Raw genomic sequence first — 27,775 nt, 5'->3', positions numbered from 1 at the left:
ATGGCTAGACGTGGTTTTGGCACAAAAGGACAAAGGATCTCTTTATTAACCAACCATTTTAGTGTGAAGTTAAGCAGCACCAATGATTACTTCTACCAATACACTGTATAGTTCTAACTCTTTTATATCATATCCAAGGTTGGAAAACTCGGATATCTGGGAGATCTCGTTTGGACATTTTTGAGGAGATCTCGGCATCTCGAAAAAATCTCGGGGAGATCTCGGACGTTGACATGTGTTGACTTTCTAGTTTTTTTTAATATAAATATGCATAAATATATAAATATATGTATCTTTATATGGATTTTTACGAGAAAATTTGAGAAATGAGCGAAAAATTAGAAGAAAATCCGAGAAATTGCGAGAAAATCCGAGAAATTACGAGAAAATCCGAGATCTCACTGAGAAAATCCGAGAAATCGTGACGTTGACCGAGATTTTAACCGTTGACCGAGAAATCTCAACGAGATGGAAAAATATTCTCGACTGAGTTTTGAAACCGAGATCTCCCCGAGATCTCGCCGAGAAATTCCGAGATCTGCAACACTGATCATATCAATACAATACAATTTTATATAGCTCATAGATTCTGCATTTGATTTTTGAGTTTGAAGGAGGTAATTTATGAAAGTCAAGTAGTGCTACTTATCTTGTACTTTGGAACATTTAGGTACAAACTGATATGTGAATTTGTGATAACGTTCAAGTTGAATAAAGATCTCAATCTGTGAATGTCAAAATTTTTGCAGTTCTGCAAAATCTACTTTTGAGGTTGGATACTATCAAATACATCATAATTGAATGCAACAATGTATTACAATTAGGCTCATTTTGCAAAAAGTTTAACAAATTTGCTTACATGTATGCTAACAGAATATAATTTGCGCGTTTTAAGTAACAAAAGCTTTGAAGAGGTAGAATATTTTACAGTAAAAGAAATTGAGTTTTGAATATCTAAAGTGAAAGAGAATTCTTTCATGTATGCTGAACCGGTACATAATTTCATCGTATGTTGTTTTGAGTTCACCTTAGATTTGACTGTCAAAGAGATTATTTCTGGATGTCAACATTGATTACATGTATTTATATGCAAGTAAAAAAAAAAAAAAAAAAGCAGAAAGGAAAATGCTACAGTGTAACAGTTAATTTGGGGTGTGTGGCGGTTGATTTTTGGTTTATCATTTACGTGATTTAGTAGGTAGTATAATATAATATAATATAATTAGTAGCTTGGCAAAGACTTATTTGAAAAGTCAAAGTCAAAGTCAAAGGTTTTCTTGTGGTATGCTTGTTTCAGGTGGCTTTTTTCTATGAAGATGGGAATAATGTTGAGGCAAAAGGTGTTGGTAGAAAAATACTAGACCAGGTCCAAAATGTATATAATTTTGAGGTAGGTGGTAAAGGCTTTGCATATGAGGGAGACAAGACTCTGTTTACAGTTGGCCCTTTGCCCACGACTAGACTTGACTTCTCTATTTTGTTGGAAAATTTGTCATCAAATAGGTGAGAATATTTGATATTTATGATTTTTATTTAAATTCTTATATGAGTCATGTCTCTAATGAATTTGTGTTTTTGTATTTTTTATTTTGTGTGTGTGTAGAACTGTACGAGGAGGTAGCCCGAATGGTGTAGAAACCAAGAGTTCAAGGCGTCCACCTCAATCAAAGAAATATACTGTGAAGATAAACTATGCTACCAAAATACCAATTCAAGCGGTTTTTAATGCACTTCAAGGGAACGATTCTGAGCATTTCGGTGAAGCTGTTAGGGTTTTGGATGTGCTTCTAAGGCAACATGCCGCAAAAGAGTAAGTCATATATAAATGCAAATACAATGTATTTTCAAGTTATTTTTATTCAGTTACATTAATCATGTCATCATATTGTTATGTCTTGCAGAGGCTGTCTTCTTGTTCGGCAGTGTTACTTTCAAAATGATGTTCGAAACTTTATACGTATTGGGGGTGGAGTCGTGGGTTGCAGAGGTTTTCGGGCCACTCAAGCTGGATTGAGTTTGAACATGGGTAAGTTTTTACACTCAATTTTTCGACTCGTGGAAATTTAAATTCTATTACTATGACTGATTGGTCATTTCTTTTGATTACATTTTAGATGTGTCGACTACAATGATAGTTCGGCCAGGAAAAGTCAAAGACTTTCTTCTCGAGAATCAAATTGTTCAAACTTTAAGGGATATTGACTGGATTAAGGTAAAAAGTCATATTTGAAGGAGGGGGAATAATTACAGTAGCTTTGATTGATCTTTTATTTTTTTTTTTTTTTTTGAACGGCAAGATTTCATCCGTCCGGACCGAAGCCTAGTCATCATTTGCACACACACACGTTCGGGCAGGAAGCCCGGACCACGATCACAGGGATCCGAACCCTTATACCATCCCGAGGGGCTGGCGGGCCGGACCTTAGTCCCGGATCGGGTCGGTAAAACCTTCCCTTTGGGCTGACCTCGATGGAGCCTATTTCAGTCCATGTTTAATTTGATCATTCAGAAGCCAGGTTCGAACCCTGGACCTCTTACCCGGCGAGGGTGTTAAACACCACCGCATACCACTCAGGCAAATGCCTCGGTGATCTTTTATTTTTTTACTGGTGAATAGGCTAGAAGAACGCTAAAGAGCCTTCGTATCAAGACTTTCCCCTCTAATCTGGAGTATAAAATTATTGGGTTGAGCGCAAGAAAATGTGGAGAGCAGACGTATGTACTATTTGTCCATGTTTATTTAGTTTCGGTTCTGATTAACGAGTGAATTAATAGGATGCGCTTTGTAGATTTGAATTGAGACAAAAGAATGAGATCGGCCAAACAGAAACCACTGAGATAACTGTATACGATTACTATGCCAAGCATCATCGTATACATCTTAAAGAATCTAGAGACTATCCATGCCTAGATGTTGGGAAACCAAAGCGACCCATTTTCATCCCTCTTGAGGTAAATTATCAAAGTACTTTTTTTTTTTGTTAACAATGATCGTCAATCTAGGCCGATTTATGTAAATACTTTATTTTTTATTTATAGTTGTGCGAGTTGGTACCCCTACAAAGATATACCAAAGCATTGTCAAATTTACAAAGAGCTTCACTTGTCGAGAAATCTAGACAAAGATCAGTAGAGCGTATGAAAGCTTTGACGGGAGTAAGTAATTAGCTTCACTCGTCGAGAAATCTACTTATATGTAAATATACTTTATTTAGTTAGTTGCATAAAAAGTAGTAAATGGTAACTAACGTTTTAATTTCTTCGTCTTTGTAGGAATTGGAGCAGAGTAACTATAATGTCGATCCACTTATTAACTCAACTGGCATCACAATCAGCAGTACATTTACTCAAGTAGAGGGTCGTGTTTTGGATCCACCAAGGGTAAACATTGGTTGTAAATTACCCATTTTATGTCTACCTTAAGGTGAGTTGTTTCCTAGTGGTGGTAGATGGAATTTCAACAAGAAGGTTTCACGTTTTCCTTGCAATTATTGAATAATGAAAATGTGTATTTGAATTCTAACAGGTTTATTTTTTGTAGACTTTTGTTGAGCCGACAAAGATTGTTGATGGCAACGGAGACAGAAGCCAGGACCACCACAGAATATTGTCCGCTTTGGGAACAGCGAGCCACCAGCGACTCAACTGTCCTCACGTGTTTAAAACGCGTCCTGTGAGGAAGAGGTATCAAGCCACATATATGGACCTTTGTTTTTGCCTCTCCAACCGATGTGGGAAAGGGGTGAAAGTCACCCCAACAATCCCCCCCAACATCGGTGTGGTAACCCCGGCTCTGATACCAGTTGATGGCAACGGAGAGGTGAAGGTCACCCCAACAATCCCCCCCCAACATCGGTGTAGTAACCCCGGCTCTGATACTAGTTGATGGCAACGGAGACAGAAGCCAGGACCACCACAGAATATTGTCCGCTTTGGGAAAAGCGAGCCACCAGCGACTCAACTGCCCTCACGGGTTTAAAACGCGTCATGTGAGGAAGAGGTATCAAGCCACATATAAGGGCCTTTGTTTTTGCCTCTCCAACCGATGTGGGAAAGGGGTGAAGGTCAACCCAATAAAGATATCATGTTGGGCTATTGTAAACTTCTCTGCACGTTGCGACGTTAAAAAGCTATGTAATGATCTACTCAGGTGCTCTCAAGCAAAAGGACTGGTGAGTTAACTAGCATTCTGCATCTACGTATAATATATAAGAATTTGGAAATCAAACTTTTTATGATAATTGTAGGACCTTGATGACCCGTATGATATAATAGAAGAGAAACCTCAGTTTGGACGCACTCCTGCTCTTGTTCGTGTAGAGAAAATGTTTGAAGCCATAAGGAAAGCACTTCCAGGCCCACCGAGGTTTATTTTATGCATCCTCCCCGAACGAAAGAATTCAGAAATCTATGGTTTGTTATATCCACATTTGATCATTCACTACCTAAAAGTATCCTTTATACAAATAAAAAATCTAAAGTTGTACAATTTTTTAAGGTCCATGGAAACGAAATTGCTTAGTAGAATATGGGATCATCACGCAGTGCCTTGCTCCACCAAATAATATCAAAGACCAGTATCTTACTAACTTGCTTTTGAAGATCAATGCAAATGTTCTTTATCGCATATATAATAATACTGTTAAATGTTTCTTGATTTTTGTCTATTTGTAACTCAGTTTTGAAATATTTTTATTGATTTCAGATGGGTGGTATAAACTCTCGGCTATGTAGTGAGCATTTGCGCTCTATACCAGTGGTGTCAAAGACTCCGACTATAATATTTGGAATGGATGTTTCACATGGTGCTGCTGGCCGTTCTGATATTCCATCGATTGCTGCGGTATGTTACATTCTAGATTCACAGTCCGATATATGTAAACAATCTATGTATCTTAATACTTGTTTTTTTGGTGTTGTGAAAGTTGTAAGCTCCAGAAAATGGCCATATTTTTCAAACTATAGAGCATCTGTTCGTACCCAGCCAGCGGGAGTTGAGATGATTGATGGTTTATTCAAACCCGTTGCACCTAATAAAGACGAAGGAATGATAAGGTTTAATTAGTTCGCGTACTCCATTATTATCAACATTTTCATAATCTTTAAATATTCAATCATACAACTTATTTATTTTTCTTGTGGTTTCAGGGAGTTGTTGGAAGATTTCTATACATGTACTCCACGGCTAAAGCCCCAAAATATAATTATATTCAGGTACGATATTTTGAGTGCGCCTAGAAACTTATTAGTTCAACCTTTTTATACTGCTAATTGATAGATTAATTAATAGTTACTCCGTATATTTTTATTACAGAGATGGAGTTAGTGACTCACAGTTTAATCAGGTCCTGAATATCGAGCTAGAGCAGATCATGCAGGCCTGCAAGTTCTTAGACGAAAAATGGAATCCGAAGTTTATGGTGATTGTTGCCCAAAAAAATCATAACACCAAGTTTTTTCAAATCGACTCCGAGTACAACGTTCCACCAGGTATTCTAATATTTTGAATAGATATGAATTTAAAGAAGGATTGAACCGAAAAAATTATGTCTTGTAAAACTTCTGTGTTTTAGGAACAATCATCGACAATAAAGTTTGTCATCCGAAGAACAATGACTTATACCTATGTGCTCAAAATGGACCGATTGTGAGTATCAAAAAATATTTTATACAGTTTATTTTCGGGGATGAATATAATTGACTCGATCATTGATTATTTGGTTTTTAGGGAACAACAAGACCTACCCATTACCATGTACTTCTAGATCAAATTGGTTTCTCAGCCGACGATTTGCAAGAGCTCGTTCATTCACTATCTTATGTGTAAGCCATCTAACTAACTAGTGTATTCATAATTAAGGATTGTAAAATTTTTGCAAATAATTAAGTAGTGATCAATTTCGGATTATGCAGGTATCAAAGAAGCACAAGTGCCATATCTGTAGGTAATATGCTACACTTTTTGCGTAAATTGCAGATCTCTAAATTTGTTACAAGTAACAAAGTAAGTGATTCATAACATTATTGGTATGCTTAATGAATCTAACGATTCGTAATGCAATGTATGTGTGATGACCCGGGAATTTTCGACCAAATTTAAACTTAAATCTTTATATGATTTCGATACGATGAGCAATGTATGTAATGTTGAGTCTCAAAACTTTTAAAACTATCTACATGAAATCATCTGACCTTTTACCATTCTAGACGATTCACGAACAATTATTTGTAAATAAAATATGTATTTATATAAATATAAAATTATATATGAATTTGAAGTAATAAGATACAATTGAATCATACAAAGTAATATACAAAATAATTAAACTGTTATTAGAATGATTCTGTATATATATAAATGACATATATATATAATTAATATATTGAAATATATATACATGTATAAACATGAATATTAAATGTTCAAATATTTTATATAACAAAATGTAAAGTTAATATATTAAATTATAAATTTAAATATAATCATTATATTAATGTTTTCATTATTAGCATTAATATTAATGTTAAAATAATATTAATAACTATATTATTAATATTATTATATAAAAGGAATAGATATGGAATTTGACACAAGCAATTTGTTATATATTAATTGTTACTTGTGATATCATTAAATATTATTACCTTTATCTTTAATGATCATTATTTTTTTTAAAATTAATAATATTATTAACATCTTTATAATTACTACTATAATTATTAATATTATTGATATCATTATTAACTATTATTAATAATTAATAATTAACATTATATTAACATCTTTATTATTAATTTTTATTATTATTATTATTATTATTATTATTATTTTTATTATTATTATTATTATTCATAATATTAAGGGTAATATTAATATTGTAATTATATTTTTTATTATTGTAGTTATAATTATAAGATTTATTATAATACATAAATTTAGATATATATATATATATATATATATATATATATATATATATATATATATATATATATATATATATGTTATATGAATATAGGTATATACATAAATATATTTAAAACAAATATAAAAGAAATTACATTTATATAAAACAGATATTTACACGAGATACTGTTGGATTTTTTTTTTTTTTTTTTTTTTTATCTTTTTCTGTCCACCTGTGAACTACTCGTCGACCATTATCTGCTATAAGATAATTAATTACAGTTGTATTGGATATCATATAATCTACACTTTTCCATTATCAATTATCAAACACCTTTACAGCTCCATTCAATCAAATTTAAATAGAAAATGAAGAAAACAAGTCGTATAACTCTATTTGAGACTCAAACTGAAAACTCTCGATTTTGTATCAATTTCAAAAATTTAAAAATGCAGTTAGATCAGAATCCATCTAGCAAAACTATCTGCAAAATATCTTATCTCAATTCTTTGTATCAAGGTAGAATTTTAAAGTCAAAGTTATTTTACAAAAAGTCAAACCTTTTGTTCATCACGAAATTCGACTTTAATTCGATGTTTCAGGTCCAATTGATGTTTGAGAAAGTTTTTAGGAGTGATTTGAAAGACAACTCGTGTTACAACTTTTGTCTATAACTTTATAAATTGCGAAATCAATTTTTTTTTTAAAAACCCGTCGCTAGCTGCTGTGGGGTTTTTATTTTTTTTTATTTTCGTTTTCAAATTAATTCAAGTTAACATAGCTTGATTGGGAATTGTTTGAAAGTCCTAAGACTGATTTGATGAGTGATTTTCATGTTTGGTTGATCAATGGGTCGACTGAATTGAAGATGGAGAAGAAGTTGAAGAACACAAAAGTAATACAGATTAAATAAATTAGGGGTCTCAGTATAATTAGGAAAGTAAGTTGGACGGGTTGGTTTGTGGGTTGGAGAGGTGAACGAGGGGTCTAGGGATCGAGCCCTGCAGACTGCAATTTTTTTTTAAAGGGCCTTATGAGGTAGTTATTTATCCCTAGTATTATTATTAATATTCTTAATATGTTTATTATTACTATTGTTGTTATTTTTTTTATGATTGCTATTATTTGTAATATAGTAAAAGTAATATCATATCTCTAAGTATTAATACCAATATTATTATTATTATTATTATTATTATTATTATTATTATTATTATTATTATTATTATTATTAAATTAATATTATTAATTAGAAGTGTTATTAATGTTATTATTATTATTTTCATAAATATTAACATTAACATCAACCTAAAAGCATGAGTATTATTATTAGGTATTATTAATGCTATCATCATTATTAGTGTTATCAGATTATCATAAGTATTATTATAAATATTATGAGTATTGTTATTATTATTATTAAAACTATTATCCTAACTATTATTAATAGTAAAATTTCTATAAATATTATTGTTATCAGTATTGTTATTTTCTTTATTATTATTATAATCAAATACAACTTTTACTTACCATAATTAATATTATTTTACTAAATAAATGTTAGGTATATAAAAATATATTTATAGGTAATATTATATAAAAGTATGTATTAATTATATTAACGAATTTTATATGAATATTCATATATAACAAATCAGGCATTTTTTTTTTAATATAAGACTAACTGAATATATTTTAATATAACTATCTAAACACTAATCATTTTTGGTATATACAAATTAAATATATATAATCTATAACATAAGTTATAATATATGAATTTGTTCAATTTTGATAATATATATATTAATAAACATACAAATGATATAGGTTCGTGAATTCGAGGCCAACCCTGCATTTGTTCAATGACGTCATATGTATTTTTACTACAAAATACAGTATAGTGAGTTTCATTTGCCTTTTTACCCTTTATATTTTTGGGCTGAGAATACATGCGTTGCTTTTATAACTGTTTTACGAAATAGACACAAGTAATCGAAACTACATTCTATGGTTGGATTATCTAATCGAATATGCCCTTTTTATTAAGTCTGGTAATCTAAGAATTAGGGAACAGACACCCTAATTGACGCGAACTCTAAAGATAGATCTATCGGGCCCAACAAGCCCCATCCAAAGTATTGGATGCTTTAATACTTTGAAATTTATATCTTGTCCGAAGGAGGATCCCGGAATGATGGGGATATTCTTATATGCATATTGTGAATGTCGGTTACCAGGTGTTCAATCCATATGAATGATATTTTTGTCTCTATGCATGGGACGTTTATTTATGAGAAATGAAAATCTTGTGGTCTATTAAAATGATGGAAATGATTATTTATGTTAAACTAATGAACTCACCAACCTTTTGGTTGACACTTGAAATCATGTTTATTCTCAGGTATGAAAGAAATCTTTCGATGTGCATTTGCTCATCTTAGAGATATTACTTGGAGTCATTCATGACATATTTTAAAAGACGTTGCATTCGAGTCGTTGCGTTCATCAAGATTATTATTAAGTCAATTATAGTTAGATATATTATGAAATGGTATGCCTGCCGTCAACTTTCAATGTAATGAAAGATTGTCTTTTCATAAACGAATGCAAATGTTTGTAAAATGTATCATATAGAGGTCAAGTACCTCGCGATGTAATCAACTGTTGTGAATCGTTTATAATGGATGGATTAGGACGGGTCTTCACAGTTGGTATCAGAGCGGTGGTCTTAGCGAACCATGTCTGCATTAGTGTGTCTAACTGATAAGTCGTTAGGATGCATTAGTGAGTCTGGACTTCGACCATGTCTGCATGTCAAAAGTTTTTCTTATCATTTCGTGTCAAAAATTACCTGCTTATCATTCTTAGAGAATCACTTGCTTATCATTCTTAGTCTAGACACGTTTTACTGCATTAACTGCATGAATAGTGTATAGACAAAATTCATATCTTAGTGTATTTGCTACTTCATATCTTAGCGTATCTGTTACTGTAACTTTGCCTGACAACTTCCGTAGATTCCTCCGTAACTTATGGGATTTTAGTATTATATATGCATATGTAAATTATGTATTGCAGGGTACTAATCTACATCCTATAATCTATTTCTTATCGAAAATCCTTCATCTGATCGTACGAGATGAATCCTGCAATCCGTTCGAGTCCCTCAGATTCCGATAGCTATTTCGATAGTTATTCCGACAGCTATTCCGACATAGATGTTCACCTAAGCTCCGAAAACAGCGTCACCGGCATGAATCAACCAATCAGCCATTATCAATTCATCTGATGGGTTCGTAGTTGACTTAATTAATGGAAACGCGCAGAAGGCAATCCCTTCCACCAACCGAATTCACCTCTTGACAATGAACCTGAAGCGTTTACCGGCAAACCTGTTCGAGACACCATTTTCAGTCTCATTTCCAGGGTAACTCGACAAGATTATATTCTATCCACAATTCTGAACCTTATTCATCCGCTCGTTCTGACCGACAATCATCCTGGAGTAATAAGTCAACGAACTTCGTGCTCGAATAATCAATTCGGAGAATATGGTGCAAAATGTACCAGCTTCAACAACAAAACCGGCACCAACAGTACCATCAATAACAGCACCAGTACCATCAACAATCCATGCTTCAATATCATCATCTGTACTTTGAGTATGATCTTCGTTCTACGTATCATTCTACCTCATTTATCTTCGTTCGACATGGCGAATATGTAATCTCTAAAGTTTTAGAGATTATTTATTCTAGTTCCAACCGAAAAGCAAATGAGTTTAATATCATATTAACTCATTAAATCCATGAATACATCTGAAGAAAATATATATGTATATATGTTTTCATAAAGATTGTAATTAAAAATTCTCTTGTACAAACTGTTAATGGTGAAAATATTTTAACGGGTAGGTAATACCCGAGGGATATTTAAATTTCACATTAATAAGTTACATTGTACGTTCTTCGAATCTATTTCAACAGTCATATACTATCCTACTTACATACAAATCCGTTCACCACAGAATAACCATATTCATCCAATTTCATATTTGGATTTTGATTTATCAGAATCCAATAAGTGGCATAATGAAGAAAACATTTGACAAAATAAAATTTGTTAGAAACAAACAAATTAACTATGAGGAATTTTGTTAAGAATCCACGCTAACTGTTCGTAGCTAACTGTTCCTAGCTAACTGATTATATTTTATTTATCGTAATTTTATTTATCGTCATTTAATTTCTGTTATTTATTTTACGCACTTTAAATATCGGGACATTTATACAAAGTTTTGACATATCATATCGACCCATCTATATATATTATTTGGAATAACCATGGACACTCTATATGCAGTAATGCGGGAGTTAGCTATACAGGGTTGAGGTTATTCTACAATAATATATATAGTTTGAGTTGTGATCGAGTCTGAGACATGTACACGGGTCACAATACATATTAATTAATTCGAATATTATATATTAAACTATATATGAATTGTTGTACTACAAATTGTGGACTATGAACTGTGGACTAATGACATTGGACAATTAAAATGAATTAAAATATTGATAATAACATATGAAACTAAACATCTCTTCAAGTTTGCCACTTGATTTCAACTTAAACCTCATTTGTATTTTGACGATTCCAATCTGCGTTCAAACTTTCATGATTCTTGAAAACACCTCAATCGATAGGATGAATCAACCGCACTTCTTCTACAGAAGGAAAGATTTATGCATATAGTTATGCACCTGAAAAACACTCGGAACTTGAGTAAACGATTAAAACATATCTGTGCTAGCTTCTTTGCCATTGTTATTACCCAAAAATAACTTGGTAATCCCTTTCAAAGTAGCAAATTTTGTCACAGCTCCAGCAAGTCAACTTCGACTTTTCATTCGAAGTAGCCTTACTATAATCCTGATATATACAAATTACCCTTTTAATACCGGAGGATTCTTTTATATTCCACCACATTACCAGCAAATGTACCAGTAACCTTGTCGCTCCTTAGTTTAAATCCCTCCGACAAATCACTATATTTATCTATTGAAGTCTCGTCATGTACTCATCCGCATCTTGTAACGATAACTTCCATAACAATTACCAGGAATCAGCAATCAGTACTTTGAAAACTCACAGCATATCTACATCAACAGTGTAACATCCCGCCTTTTTCCGTTTACTTTTCCGTTTAACTATTTAAATCCCGTTATATGTTTATAACATCTCCCGTTAATACGTGTTTTAAAAATATCTCGTCTAGGTAATTCACGCACCCGCAACCGAACTTGAGGGACTAGTTTCGCCAAAATGCCAAAGAGGTGACTAGCCTTTGACTAGTCAACCCCCACCCCCATCTTTTCTTTTTCATTTTCCCTTTTCTTCTTCTACTTCCATATTTTCTCTCAATTTCTCAAACAAGGAATCATCATCTAAATCCAAGCTAGCGGGTGTCTTGCAAAACAAATTACATATTTGAAATCCTTGCAACTTCCTCTTCGATTCCATACCGACTTCATCAAGTTTGGGTAACTTTCTAAAATCACTAGATTTTGTGTTCTTGATATTTTTGAACTTATAAAGTTGTTAATTAGTGTCTATGGCTCAAGTCTAACATGAATATATGATTTATATGCTCGATTTCGTTATTTGAAGTAACTAGCTTGAGTATGAACTTTGGTGTGTTTGATTTGGTGATTTGGTGGTTTGAATGTTGTTAAATGTTATAAATGCATGTATTAAATGTGTTCCTAGTATCACTAGCTTCAAATTGATGTGTAGGTTGCTTAAGAAAACTCCATAAACTTGATTAGTGATTTTGGTGAATTCGGGTTAGGGTTTGATAAGCTTGAAATGAATATTTGATGCATTGAATGACATGAATTGTAGTTAGTAAGTAGTTAGTTGTATTGTATGCTCGATTACCTACAAAACGGCATGTTATATGTATGCATTAAATGCCCGAATCATAAATGTGCACTTATCAAATTTGTGTATTAAATGTGTGCATTAATTGATCATTTACTTTGGAAAGCCGATTGTTATAAATAACATTTTTGGTTGGTGAAATGTATTTAGTTGTGTTCTTTGTCAAATTACCTTTCTAACGATATAAGATACGAATTCTAAGTATTAGCGGTTTGCGAGTTATGCTTGAAAGTGTTTGGAATTGAGACTTGGACATTTGAGACTGACCAGGTACCAGTTCCCGTGTATTGTCGCGGCGCGACAATTTGGGGCCGCGGCGCGGCCTAAGCCGTGTCCAGTTTCTGACCTCTTTGGTCAAAATACGAAAAATGTTTGGCACACTATGGACCTCCGATTCACATGAGACTTGTTCTAACATGCTTATATATGAATAAAAACCTCGGAAAAATAGTTCGGGACCCGACCCGAACGTGTTGACTTTCGTTGACTTTGACTGACCAAAGTTTGACTTTTTGTCAAACTTAACCAAATGATTATGCAACCTTCCTAACTTGTTTCTGTACTTGTATCTTGCATGAAACTTGACAATTTGATTCACATGCTACATAATCGAGTCGTAACGAGCCATAGGACTAATTAAACATCTTTGACCTATCGTGTTTACCGTTATTGATACGACCTATTGGTTTAGGTCAAGTCTAGCACTATCCTTCACACACGTTACTTTGTGAAGTACTTTTCATACGTGCACTCAAGGTGAGATCATAGTCCCATCCTTCAAACAACTTTTATGCTTTAAACTATGGGATGAGAAACATATACGTATCATACTTTTACACTTTAAACACAAGTACGAAAACGAACATTCCACGTACGGGTTTGAACAAAAAGCCTCAATTCAATTATCATTAGTTACACTTGCAGGGTGTAAACGTGAACTTATATTATGTGATCACATGGGCTTGACGAGCCTCATTCGGACGGTTCGCTACCGTTAGCGGATGAAATATATTTTCGGGTCTAGTGTATGTTCTAACACTACGCGAAGGGTGCAAAACAGTTAAGTTTGATAATTGGGTGCCCGCGAAACAAATAACAACTTTGGAATGCAAATGATTTAGATAATCATATTATATTAAATCTTGTGGTTCAAATGCAACGTTTACTAAAACACCTATGATTTCACCAACTTTTTCGTTGACAGTTTTCTATATGTTTTCTCAGGTCCTTGAAAGCTACTTGATACATGCTTCCGCACTCTTTTTGATACTTGTTTGGATGTCGAGTATACATGCATAGATGGAGCGTCTTTTGACTACTTTAAATAGTGTCGCATAGGTTTCATTCGTACGTTAAACATTGTAATGTAACTAGTCTTTCGAACTACATTTGTTAACTTGAAACATCCTTTTTCTTATAAAACAAATGCGACATATTTTGGTCAAAAGTCATAATAAAGACTTATGACCACGCAACGGGACCGAAGTAGTCGGCGCCGTCAAACATGATTTGGTCGGGTCGCTACAGATGGTATCAGAGCGTTGGTTGTAGGGATTTAGAGTTCATTGGTGTCAACCCCGAGTCATAGGGTACATTGGTGAGTCTAGACTACAACCGGCATATAGACTTGAAGTAGGAATTACTTGACTATTTGTGCATTTATACTCGAACGCTTCTACTCATATCTACTCTTATTTCATCTAAATCTCACGTTGTTTAATTTGATTGACACGCCACCTTGACTATATGAAATAATGTCGAATGCACATATGAATCAGGGTAATATAATTTCCGGGATTATATTACGGTGACTCATATGAACGTTCCGACATTATGACATAAAGAATTTAAGGCGAGTCAAGGAAAATTTTCTCTCTATCTTTATTCCATATCACGGTTAGTATTACTTAGAATACTAACCAACGGTATTCTTTTGTTTTGAAGGAACAATGCCTCCTCGTCGTGCACCACGCCGAGAAACACCCGAACAAGCTCTACAACGCATGATAGCCACCGCCGTAGATGCGGCCATGGTCGGTCACTCATCCAACAACAATAACAATAATAATAACAACAACCAAAACAACAACAACAACAACAATGGAGCCGGTAACTCAAATGAGGGATGCTCCTATAAAGCCTTCATGGGGTGCAAACCTCACACTTTTGATGGAATCGGGGGACCGGTTGTGCTCACCCGATAGTTTGAGCAAACGGAAGCCGTCTTTAGCATAAGTGGTTGTCGGGACCAAGACAAGGTCAAATACTCCACTCACACTTTCGCCGGTGTCGCTCTTACATGGTGGAATACTTATGTACAATCGGTGGGTACCGATGAAGCTCACGCCCTCTCTTGGGCCGATTTAAGGGAAAAGATGGTCATCGAATATTTCCCTCGCGAAGAAACCCGAAAGCTCGAACAAGAGCTAAGAACCTTGGAGGCGGTCGAAAACGATCTCAATGCCTATAATCAACGATTCGCCGAACTATCCTTGATGTGCCCAAACCTCGTGAACCCCGAATCTCAAAGGGTCGAACTTTATATGTATGGTCTTCCAAAGAGCATCAAACAAGGGGTGATGTCATCCAAACCCGCTAACCTACAACAAGCTTTGAACATGGCCCGCCAATTGATCGAAACGGTTGATGAAATCGTAGTACCGGTGCCTAAAGCCGAGGACAAGTCGGGTAACAACAAAAGAAAATGGGAAGCCCCTCAATCAAGCAACAACTACAACAACAACTTCACCAAAAAGCCTTTCACCTCCGACGCCAAGAAAAGTTATGGCGGAAATAAACCCTTTTGCAACAAATGCCACAAACACCACTATGGTGAATGTAGCAATCTATTTTGCCACCGGTGCCAAAGGGGTGGTCATATGGCCAACGATTGTAGAAGTGCCGCCCCCATCGCTCAAAAGGTGCCCAATGCACCAAAATCGGGTACTTGTTATGAATGTGGCCAAACGGGTCATTTTAGAAATGCCTGTCCGAAGAAGAAAGCCAACCCCAACACACGCGGCCGAGCTTTCAACATCAACACCGAGGAATCCCGAGATGACAATGAATTAGTCACGGGTACGTTTCTCCTCAACAACACTTATGTTACTTGTTTATTCGATTCGGGTGCCGATAAGAGTTTTGTATACAAGACTTTGACTCATTCTTTTAGCACTCCACCACTTCCACTAGATACTACTTATACCATTGAAGTGGCTAACGGGAAACTATTAAGTGCCGACACATATTACCGGGGGTGTACGTTAAACATTTTGGGTAAGGAATTTGAAATTGACTTGATACCCATGGAACTAGGAAGCTTTGATGTAATAATCGGTATGAATTGGTTAGTCAAAACGAAATCTCACATCCTTTGTGATCTTAACGCAATCCGAATTCCTATCGAGAATGGTGAACCTTTGATTGTTTATGGCGATAAGAGTTGCACCAGACTCAACCTCGTTTCGTGCCTTAAAGTTAGAAAACTACTCCGTAAGGGTTGTTTTGCGATTCTTGCCCACGTTAAGAAAGTTGAGTCCGATGAGAAGCATATCGATGATGTGCCTATTGTTAGTGACTTTTTCGATGTATTTCCCGACGAATTGCCGGGTCTTCCACCCCATCGACCGGTTGAATTCCAAATCGATCTTATTCTGGGAGCCGCACCCGTAGCACGTGCACCATATAGACTCGCTCCATCCGAAATGCAAGAATTGCAAAGTCAAATCCAAGAACTACTTGATCGTGGTTTTATCCAACCTAGCCATTCACCTTGGGGCGCTCCGATTTTGTTTGTTAAAAAGAAAGACGGATCCCTACGAATGTGCATTGATTATCGTGAACTAAACAAATTGACGGTTAAGAACCGATATCCTCTTCCTCGCATCGATGACCTCTTTGATCAATTACAAGGGTCTTGCGTATATTCAAAAATCGATCTCCGCTCGGGTTATCATCAATTAAGGGTTAAGGGGGAAGATGTCTCCAAAACCGCTTTCCGAACTCGTTATGGTAGTTATGAATTTCTTGTAATGCCATTTGGTCTCACTAACGCACCAGCGGTGTTCATGGATCTTATGAACCGCGTGTGCAAACCGTATCTTAACAAATTCGTTATCGTGTTCATCGATGATATTTTGGTCTATTCAAAAAGCGAAGAAGAACACGAGGAACACCTCCGACTTGTGCTTGAACTTTTAAGACAAGAAAGACTCTATGCCAAATTCTCCAAGTGTGAATTTTGGTTGAAGGAAGTTCAATTTCTTGGTCATGTTGTAAGTGACCAAGGTATTAAAGTCGATCCATCAAAACTCGAAGCCATTAGTAAATGGGAAACTCCTACTACTCCGACTCACATTCGTCAATTCTTGGGTCTCGCCAGGTACTATCGTAGATTCATCGAAAGCTTCTATTTGGTTGCACGTCCTCTAACCGCATTAACTCACAAGGGAAAGAAATTCATTTGGGCGACCGAGCAAGAATCCACGTTCCAAATCTTGAAGACAAAGCTTACCACCGCTCCTATCTTGTCACTTCCCGAAGGCAACGATGATTTTGTTGTGTATTGCGACGCCTCGAAACATGGTTTTGGGTGTGTGTTGATGCAACGAACGAAAGTCATTTCTTATGCTTCTCGACAACTCAAAATTCATGAACGAAACTACACGACACATGATCTCGAACTCGGAGCCGTTGTCTTTGCACTTAAAATGTGGAGACACTATCTTTATGGAACCAAGAGTACTATCTTTACCGATCACAAAAGTCTCCAACACATCTTCGATCAAAAGCAACTAAACATGAGACAACGAAGGTGGATTGAAACCTTAAACGATTACGATTGCGAACTTCGTTACCATCCCGGGAAGGCAAACGTAGTAGCCGATGCCTTAAGTCGAAAAGAAAGAGCGGTGCCTCTTCGTGTCCGAGCCTTAAACATCACCATCCACACCAACCTTAATAGCCAAATTCGGGTAGCCCAAGATGAGGCTCTCAAGGATGAAAACGTTTCACACTAGCTCTTGAACATTCTCGTCTCTCGATTCGAAACTAAGGAAACCGGACTCCGATAATTCGCCGGAAGGATTTGGGTGCCTAGTTATGGGAACCTACGAAGTCTCATTTTAGATGAAGCCCATAAGTCACGATACTCGATCCACCCCGGTGCCAATAAGATGTACCACGACCTTAAACAACAATATTGGTGGCCGAACATCAAAAGGGACGTAGCTACTTATGTTTCCAAGTGTTTGACATGTTCCAAAGTCAAAGCCGAACACCAAAGACCGTCCAGACTACTTCAATAACCCGAGATCCTGCAATGGAAGTGGGAAAGGATAACGATGGATTTTATCACCAAACTACCAAAAACGACGGGCGGTTATGATACCATTTGGGTTATTGTTGACCGTCTCACCAAATCCGCACACTTTCTTGCCATGAAGGAGACCGACAAAATGGAGAAACTTGCGCAACTTTACATTAAAGAAATTGTAGCCCGACACGGTGTACCTTTATCGATTATCTCCGACCGAGATGGCCGTTTTGTTTCTAGATTTTGGCGTACCTTGCAAGAAGCGTTGGGAACGCGTTTAGACATGAGCACCGCATATCATCCTCAAACCGATGGACAAAGCGAACGTACAATTCAAACCTTGGAGGACATGTTACGAGCTTGCGTGGTTGATTTTGGAAAAGCTTGGGACAAGCACTTACCTCTCGCCGAGTTCTCTTACAACAATAGTTATCACGCGAGTATTAAAGCCGCACCTTTTGAAGCGCTATACGGCCGAAAATGTCGTTCACCTCTTTGTTGGGCCGAGGTAGGTGACGTGCAAATCACCGGACCCGAACTCATTCACGAAACCACCGAGAAGATCGTACAAATCCGAGATAGGCTCCGGACGGCCCGGAGTCGTCAAAAGTGCTACACCGACAAAAGACGCAACGACCTCGAATTTCAAGTCGGTGACCGAGTAATGTTAAAAGTTGCACCTTGGAAAGGTGTAATCCGTTTTGGGAAATGCGGGAAGCTAAATCCGCGGTATATTGGTCCTTTCGAAATCTTGGAGCGTATTGGAAACGTTGCTTATCGTTTAGATCTTCCGCCTCAATTGAACTCCGTTCATCCTACCTTCCATGTATCTAACTTGAAAAAGTGTCTTGCCGAACCCGATATCGTCATCCCTCTCGAGGAACTTACTATTGATGACAAGCTTCATTTTGTGGAGGAACCGGTTGAAATTGTGGACACCTCCGTCAAGACATTGAAACAAAGCCGAATCCCGATTGTTAAAGTCCGTTGGAACGCCAAAAGAGGACCCGAGTTTACTTGGGAAAGGCAAGATCAAATGCAAAAGAAATACCCTCATTTATTCCCAATTCCGGAAACGCAGGATTCCGAGGAAGAAACAACGACTACTACGCCTACTTAAATTTCGGGACGAAATTTCTTTTAAGGAGTAGGTAATGTAACATCCCGCCTTTTTCCGTTTACTTTTCCGTTTAACTATTTAAATCCCGTTATATGTTTATAACATCTCCCGTTAATACGTGTTTTAAAAATATCTCGTCTAGGTAATTCACGCACCCGCAACCGAACTTGAGGGACTAGTTTTGCCAAAATGCCAAAGAGGTGACTAGCCTTTGACTAGTCAACCCCCACCCCCATCTTTTCTTTTTCATTTTCCCTTTTCTTCTTCTACTTCCATATTTTCTCTCAATTTCTCAAACAAGGAATCATCATCTAAATCCAAGCTAGCGGGTGTCTTGCAAAACAAATTACATATTTGAAATCTTTGCAACTTCCTCTTCGATTCCATACCGACTTCATCAAGTTTGGGTAACTTTCTAAAATCACTAGATTTTGTGTTCTTGATATTTTTGAACTTATAAAGTTGTTAATTAGTGTCTATGGCTCAAGTCTAACATGAATATATGATTTATATGCTCGATTTCGTTATTTGAAGTAACTAGCTTGAGTATGAACTTTGGTGTGTTTGATTTGGTGATTTGGTGGTTTGAATGTTGTTAAATGTTATAAATGCATGTATTAAATGTGTTCCTAGTATCACTAGCTTCAAATTGATGTGTAGGTTGCTTGAGAAAACTCCATAAACTTGATTAGTGATTTTGGTGAATTCGGGTTAGGGTTTGATAAGCTTGAAATGAATATTTGATGCATTGAATGACATGAATTGTAGTTAGTAAGTAGTTAGTTGTATTGTATTCTCGATTACCTACAAAACGGCATGTTATATGTATGCATTAAATGCCCGAATCATAAATGTGCACTTATCAAATTTGTGTATTAAATGTGTGCATTAATTGATCATTTACTTTGGAAAGCCGATTGTTACAAATAACATTTTTGGTTGGTGAAATGTATTTAGTTGTGTTCTTTGTCAAATTACCTTTCTAACGATATAAGATACGAGTTCTAAGTATTAGCGGTTTGCGAGTTATGCTTGAAAGTGTTTGGAATTGAGACTTGGACATTTGAGACTGACCAGGTACCAGTTCCCGTGTATTGTCGCGGCGCGACAATTTGGGGCCGCGGCGCGGCCTAAGCCGTGTCCAGTTTCTGACCTCTTTGGTCAAAATACGAAAAATGTTTGGCACACTATGGACCTCCGATTCACATGAGACTTGTTCTAACATGCTTATATATGAATAAAAACCTCAGAAAAATAGTTCGGGACCCGACCCGAACGTGTTGACTTTCGTTGACTTTGACCGACCAAAGTTTGACTTTTTGTCAAACTTAACCAAATGATTATGCAACCTTCCTAACTTGTTTCTGTACTTGTATCTTGCATGAAACTTGACAATTTGATTCACATGCTACATAATCGAGTCGTAACGAGCCATAGGACTAATTAAACATCTTTGACCTATCGTGTTTACCGTTATTGATACGACCTATTGGTTTAGGTCAAGACTAGCACTATCCTTCGCACACGTTACTTTGTGAAGTACTTTTCATACGTGCACTCAAGGTGAGATCATAGTCCCATCCTTCAAACAACTTTTATGCTTTAAACTATGAGATGAGAAACATATACGTATCATACTTTTACACTTTAAACACAAGTACGAAAATGAACATTCCACGTACGGGTTTGAACAAAAACCCTCAATTCAATTATCATTAGTTACACTTGCAGGGTGTAAACGTGAACTTATATTATGTGATCACATGGGCTTGACGAGCCTCATTCGGACGGTTCGCTACCGTTAGCGGATGAAATATATTTTCGGGTCTAGTGTATGTTCTAACACTACGCGAAGGGTGCAAAACAGTTAAGTTTGATAATTGGGTGCCCGCGAAACAAATAACAACTTTGGAATGCAAATGATTTAGATAATCATATTATATTAAATCTTGTGGTTCAAATGCAACGTTTACTAAAACACCTATGATTTCACCAACATTTTCGTTGACAGTTTTCTATATGTTTTCTCAGGTCCTTGAAAGCTACTTGATACATGCTTCCGCACTCTTTTTGATACTTGTTTGGATGTCGAGTATACATGCATAGATGGAGCGTCTTTTGACTACTTTAAATTGTGTCGCATAGGTTTCATTCGTACGTTAAACATTGTAATGTAGCTAGTCTTTCGAACTACATTTGTTAACTTGAAACATCCTTTTTCTTAGAAAATAAATGCGACATATTTTGGTCAAAAGTCATAATAAAGACTTATGACCACGCAACGGGACCGAAGTAGTCGGCGCCGTCAAACATGATTTGGTCGGGTCGCTACAAACAGTTATATGTATCACATTTAGAATTATGATCTCTCATTCTGAAATTCTGAAAAGCAATCAGTCACAAATCAATACTCTGAATGTTAAAAAAGTTGAATGAAGTAACAGAAACCATAGAAAAACCGTAAACGACCTTAATCATCGAAAGTTTGATGATAAAGAATAATATGTTGGAAAAGCTCAAAAAAGTTGGAACTAGAAAACGGATTGAGCTAACCACGAAGGAGACCAAGGACAAATACAAGGACCATACTATATATTCAAAGAATCCAGGTAATTCTGGATCTGATGAAACCTTCAACGAATATCTTGCTCCGTACTCATGTTAAAATCTTGCGGAAAATCTTTTTCATCAACCATCGAACTTAGAAATTCCAAAATATCATCATCAATATCTTCGATATTTCTGAGAATATTTTCATAAATATTCTCGTCCGAAACATACAATAGAAAATTTAGTACCGAAAAGCAGATTATGCGAAACTATGAAGAAAGCCGGGGACAAATCACAAAGAATAAGTTTGACTTCAAAGAATTCAAATGATTCAATGTCTGTTAAAGTCTTTAGTGAATATCTTGCTCCTTACTCTAAACCCTTGCAGACAATAGTTTATATCATCCTCTGATCTTAGATATTCCGAGATATTATCGTATCTTTCATTATAAATATCCTCCATATTTCTGAAGATATTTTCATAACTATTCTTATCTGAAATCATTAATCTCTTCGTGCTATCAGTGTTACATCATATAGAAATTGTTAGTTTCTATATTATGTAAACTTTCGAGCCTAAAATATGAATGTTATTGAAGTAATGTTGGGAACTGATGCATGAGTTAATATAATATAATGACACTTGATCAACGTGATTATATTACAGTAAGTCATGCTGAGTTTCTAATGAGACGTGATGATTCACAGATCATAACGTCATCACGTGCCATGTTACATAACTCTTTCATTCTGCGTAACTTCTGAACATATCAAGAATATATATTCTTGATAGTTCTATACTCAGTGATTCTGATAATTTGACAAATCAAATCGTGCTAATACCTTCTTTCTTATTTAGAACATGATGTTTATCCGAAATTCCATACTTATGAATTCTGGACCATTACTCGCTTTACCAGAGGTCGAGAGGAGAATAAAAAGGCAAAGAGCTCTAAAATATAAGAGAAAATATAAAGTCCAATAATAACACGGAGGTTACAAACCATGGATATTAATACGAATAGCAATATAAAGACACAGTATAATTAAGAATAGTATCACCCCAAGGTAATAGTAGAAGTAAACAGATTCTTCTGATGGAAGATTGAAAAGAAGGATGACAGAAATGATAATTAGAAAAATATCAAGGATTAGAACTGAATTAAGCATTTTCACAATCTTTTAGATGTATGAACTAAGAAAGAAAGTATAGGAATGGTGAGAATAATGGAACGGAAGAGCTTAACTTATAATGGAAATATCAGACAGAGTAATCGAGGCAGATTACCATATTTAATTATAGAGATCTTAACTTCCTTACTCGCCGAAGAATCAAATCTTTTAGATTTCGAAGATTTTCGTTAAATCCCTTAAATTCCGGAATTCAACCAAGACAACATCAAAAGTTAAGACGAATCATTACTTTTCCTATTTCAAACTTTTGTGATAGCTTCACTCGTACGCTTCGAGTAATCGAATTCTTTCATCTATATTATTTAAGGATGATAAAACTCTATTTATCAGCCCATATTCGCCAGGAAAACATATTTATTGTTAACCATGATGACCTCACTCAAATTTCGGGACGAAATTTCTTTAACGGGTAGGTACTGTGATGACCCGGGAATTTCTGACCAAATTTAAACTTAAATCTTTATATGATTTCAATACGATGAGCAATGTATGTAATGTTGAGTCTCAAAACTTTTAAAACTATCTACATGAAATCATCTGACGTTTTACCATTCCAGACGATTCACGAACAATTATTTGTAAATAAAATATGTATTTATATAAATATAAAATTATATATGAATTTGAAGTAATAAGATACAATTGAATCATACAAAGTAATATACAAAATAATTAAACTGTTATTAGAATGATTCTGTATATATATAAATGACATATATATATAATTAATATATTGAAATATATATACATTTATAAACATGAATATTAAATGTTCAAATATTTTATATAACAAAATGTAAAGTTAATATATTAAATTATAAATTTAAATATAATCGTTATATTAATGTTTTCATTATTAGAATTAATATTAATGTTAAAATAATATTAATAACTATATTATTAATATTATTATATAAAAGAAATAGATATGGAATTTGACACAAGCAATTTGTTATATATTAATTGTTACTTGTGATATCATTAAATATTATTACCTTTACCTTTAATGATCATTATTTTTTTTAAAATTAATAATATTATTAACATCTTTATAATTACTACTATAATTATTAATATTATTGATATCATTATTAACTATTATTAATAATTAATAATTAACATTATACTAACATCTTTATTATTAATTTTTAGTATTATTATTATTATTATTATTATTATTATTATTCATAATATTAAGGTAATATTAATATTGTAATTATATTTTTTATTATTGTAGTTATAATTATAAGATTTATTATAATACACACACACACACACACACACACACATATATATATATATATATATATATATATATATATATATATATATATATATATATATATATATATATATATATATATATGTTATATGAATATAGGTATATACATAAATATATTTAAAACAAATATAAAAGAAATTCCATTTATATAAAACAGATATTTACACGAGATACTGTTGGATTTTTTTTTTATCTTTTTCTGTCCACCTGTGAACTACTCGTCGACCATTATCTGCTATAAGACAATTAATTACAGTTGTATTGGATATCATATAACCTACACTTTTCCATTATCAATTATCAAACACCTTTACAGCTCCATTCAATCAAATTAAAATAGAAAATGAAGAAAACAAGTCGTATAACTCTATTTGAAACTCAAACTGCAAACTCTCGATTTTGTATCAATTTCAAAAATTTAAAAATGCAGTTAGATTAGAATCCATCTAGCAAAACTATCTCCAAAATATCTTATCTCAATTCTTTGTATCAAGGTAGAATTTTGAAGTCAAAGTTATTTTTACAAAAAGTCAAACCTTTTGTTCATCGCGAAATTCGACTTTAATTCGATGTTTCAGGTTCAATTGATATTTGAGAAAGTTTTTAGGAGTGATTTGAAAGACAACCCGTGTTACAACTTTTGTCTATAACTTTATAAATTGCGAAATCAATTTTTTTTTAAAAAAAAACCCATCGCTAGCTGCTGTGGGGTTTTTATTTTTTTTATTTTTGTTTTCAAATTAATTCAAGTTAACATAGCTTGATTGGGAATTGTTTGAAAGTCCTAAGACTGATTTGATGAGTGATTTTCATGTTTGGTTGATCAATGGGTCGACTGAATTGAAGATGGAGAAGAAGTTGAAGAACATAAAAGTAATACAGATTAAATAAATTAGGGGTCTCAGTATAATTAGGAAAGCAAGTTGGATGGGTTGGTTTGTAGGTTGGAGAGGTGAACGAGGGGTCTAGGGATCGAGCCCTGCAGACTGCAATTTTTTTTAAAGGGCCTTATGAGGTAGTTAGTTATCCCTAGTATTATTATTAATATTCTTAATATGTTTATTATTACTATTGTTGTTATTTTTTTTATGATTGCTATTATTTGTAATATAGTAAAAGTAATATCATATCTCTAAGTATTAATATCAATATTATTATTATTATTATTATTAAATTAATATTGTTAATTAGAAGTGTTATTAATGTTATTATTATTATTTTCATAAATATTAACATTAACATCAACCTAAAAGCATGAGTATTATTATTAGGTATTATTAATGCTATCAACATTATTAGTGTTATCAGATTATCATAAGTATTATTATAAATATTATGAGTATTGTTATTATTATTATTAAAACTATTATCCTAACTATTATTAATAGTAAAATTTCTATAAATATTATTGTTATCAGTATTGTTATTTTCTTTATTATTATTATAATCAAATACAACTTTTACTTACCATAATTAATATTACTTTACTAAATAAATGTTATGTATATAAAAATATATTTATAGGTAATATTATATAAAAGTATGTATTAATTATATTAACGAATTTTATATGAATATTCATATATAACAAATCAGGCAATTTTTTTTTTAATATAAGGCCAACTGAATATATTTTAATATAACTATTTAAACACTAATCATTTTTGGTATATACAAATTAAATATATATAATCTATAACATAAGTTATAATATATGAATTTGTTCAATTTTGATAATATATATATTAATAAACATACAAATGATATAGGTTCGTGAATTCGAGGCCAACCCTGCATTTGTTCAATGATGTCATATGTATTTTTACTACAAAATACAGTATAGTGAGTTTCATTTGCCTTTTTACCCTTTATATTTTTGGGCTGAGAATACATGCGTTGCTTTTATAACTGTTTTATGAAAAAGACACAAGTAATCGAAACTACATTCTATGGTTAGATTATCTAATCAAACATGCCCTTTTTATTAAGTCTGGTAATCTAAGAATTAGGGAACAGACACCCTAATTGACGCGAACTCTAAAGATAGATATATCGGGCCCAACAAGCCCCATCCAAATTACCGGATGGTTTAGTACTTCGAAATTTATATCATGTCCGAAGGAGGATCCCGGAATGATGGGGATATTCTTATATGCATATTGTGAATGTCGGTTACCAGGTGTTCAATCCATATGAATGATATTTTTGTATCTATGCATGGGACGTTTATTTATGAGAAATGAAAATCTTGTGGTCTATTAAAATGATGGAAATGATTATTTATGTTAAACTAATGAACTCACCAACCTTTTGGTTGACACTTGAAAGCATGTTTATTCTCAGGTATGAAAGAAATCTTCCGCTGTGCATTTGCTCATCTTAGAGATATTACTTGGAGTCATTCATGACATATTTTAAAAGACGTTGCATTCGAGTCGTTGCGTTCATCAAGATTATTATTAAGTCAATTATAGCTAGATATATTATACTTTCAATGTAATGAAAGATTGTCTTTTCATAAACGAATGCAAATGTTTGTAAAATGTATCATATAGAGGTCAAGTACCTCGCGATGTAATCAACTATTGTGAATCGTTTATAATCGATATGGACGTTGTCCGGATGGATTAGGACAGGTCTTCACAGTATGTACAGTTGCTCCGGTTTGTTACGCCCACTTGGCAGCAGGACAAATGGCACAATTCCTCAAGTTTGACGATGTTTCGGATACTTCATCTAGCATCAGTGGTGGTGCTGGTGGTTTCACCCAAATGCCCAAGCTTCATAAAGATGTATGCAGTTCGATGTTCTTTTGCTGAACGCCGAATAGATAATGTTAAACAACAATTGGTTAATAGATAGTTCTTTGAAGGGTTTATACTACTCAATAGCTATATACTTTTCTTTTTATTTCAATGTAGGCTATATACTCAGAAAAATACCAGTGTAGGCCATAAACATTGATAAAGTGAGTTAATGTAAACCAACTTAACTTGTTGACCATCGTTCGAAAACCATATGAACATAAAATTTTCAATATCAAAATTGATGCAATTAAGACCAAAAAACGAGCATAAATCTTTCCTTATTCAACGATTTAAGTTTTTTGATGATGAATTCGGATCCAATACATCTTCAAAGGATAAAAAACAGCGAAGAACGGTAGCAACTTTTTGAACTTCAAACTCAAATTGGTTTTGCGATTTAGTAACTTTCAGGACTTGATTCATTCATGAAAAATTCATAAAAACAATAACCTAACACTCCATAATCATCAAAATAACCTGAAGCAAAATAGAATACTCGAATTCGATCCTAGTTAGTTCGTTTGAATTTTTCTCCGAAACTTTGACTTCGAAATTTGGATTCATTTCTTCGATTTAAGATCTGTAAATTTACATATAGTTTCACGAAGAGATTTCGATCACATCTGTATTTTTACATTTCGCTATAACTTCTCA

The 27,775-nt window shown here is 34.0% G+C and overlaps 1 pseudogene; it reads left to right on the top strand.

Moving 5' to 3' along the window:
• LOC139864799 (protein argonaute 4-like) lies at positions 1-27,133 on the top strand (annotated as a pseudogene).
• The last annotated feature ends 642 nt before the right edge of the window (positions 27,134-27,775 follow it).

Source organism: Rutidosis leptorrhynchoides, chromosome 8 (genome assembly GCF_046630445.1).
Source record: "Rutidosis leptorrhynchoides isolate AG116_Rl617_1_P2 chromosome 8, CSIRO_AGI_Rlap_v1, whole genome shotgun sequence".
Classification (NCBI taxonomy): Eukaryota; Viridiplantae; Streptophyta; class Magnoliopsida; order Asterales; family Asteraceae; genus Rutidosis; species Rutidosis leptorrhynchoides.
The sequence above is the reverse complement of the archived record's forward strand: the minus strand, read 5'-3'. Positions and strand labels throughout refer to the sequence as shown.